Consider the following 977-nt stretch of genomic DNA (forward strand, 5'->3'; position numbering starts at 1 on the left):
CCGGGCCCGCGGGGCGGCCCGAGTTCGTCCGGGGCCGTGGGGGAGAAGATAGCGACTGCCGGAGCTTCCCCTGCTGCGGCCAACTCTCGCCAAGCAGGCGGCTCTTCTGCCCCCGGTGGTTTTTGGTTTGTGGTTGCGGCTGTCCTAGAGTTCCCGTGGTCCCCGAGTGAGAAGTGGTAAGGACGCAGGACTTGTTGCTTTGGCCAGCAACTCTGCACRCTTGGTGAAAGCACTTGCAGTGTGCTTCTTCTATTCTTCCTGTAATGTATGATTGCTCTTGCCTCCTCTAAATGGGAGAGGAGGGTACTTTATCCTGGCTGAGAGAGCCAGACAGAAGGCCACAATGAAATGTTATGAATTTGTCAGGCAGTACCAGGCCTCTGCATTGCCCAAGTAGAGGCAAGCTGGTAAACAGGCCTGGAACAGTAGTCCAGCATTATGTGATGTGGTCCTTCCCAGCTAACAAATCCTGAGGAAGATAGAAGGAAGCGCACTAAAACTGGGTAAGACATTCCTGTTCAACACTGACATACTATGTGTACGCCAATTGTATTACTAAAATACACTCAGCCTTTGTTTGTCAAACACCCTTTGAAACTCTTGCAGATAGTAGTGTGTCCTGGGAAAATCCTTTTGGAATTAGATGCTARAGATAATGGTTGATACAGTCTCTCATTGCTTCTTGGAAGCAGCATTATGATTTGGTGCRTCCGAACTTGGCTCTTCCCTCATGCTGGATTGGTACTTCTGGGAAGTACTGTGTTCTTGAAGTCTCATTTATGGAAAATGATACATTTAAACTTGATTGCATTAATATTCTGTAAGATAGCTCACTAAGTGCATGATATGTGAGAAAGATACAGAGAAACAGTAATTGAGATGATAGAGATAGTATTCTTATAATAATGTTATTGGCCTTTCATTGTAATTCAAAGCTTACCCCTCTCCTCTCCCTCTCTCTCTTTCTTTCTCCCTCT

At 46.5% G+C, this 977-nt stretch overlaps 1 protein-coding gene across 2 annotated transcripts in view; it reads left to right on the forward strand.

Moving 5' to 3' along the window:
• The first annotated feature begins 6 nt into the window (after positions 1–6).
• The window catches only part of DNAL4 (dynein axonemal light chain 4), a 4,568-nt gene continuing 3,597 nt past the window's right edge, over positions 7–977 (forward strand). For both annotated transcript variants that reach the window (XM_085323503.1, XM_085323504.1), the window contains exon 1: positions 7–176. The gene's annotated coding sequence lies outside the window, so the exon portion shown is untranslated. The remainder of the gene's footprint in view (positions 177–977) is intronic.

This window comes from Rhea americana, unplaced genomic scaffold (genome assembly GCF_003343005.1).
Source record: "Rhea americana isolate MKP2758 unplaced genomic scaffold, rheAme1 scaffold_85, whole genome shotgun sequence".
In the NCBI taxonomy this organism is placed as follows: domain Eukaryota; kingdom Metazoa; phylum Chordata; class Aves; order Rheiformes; family Rheidae; genus Rhea; species Rhea americana.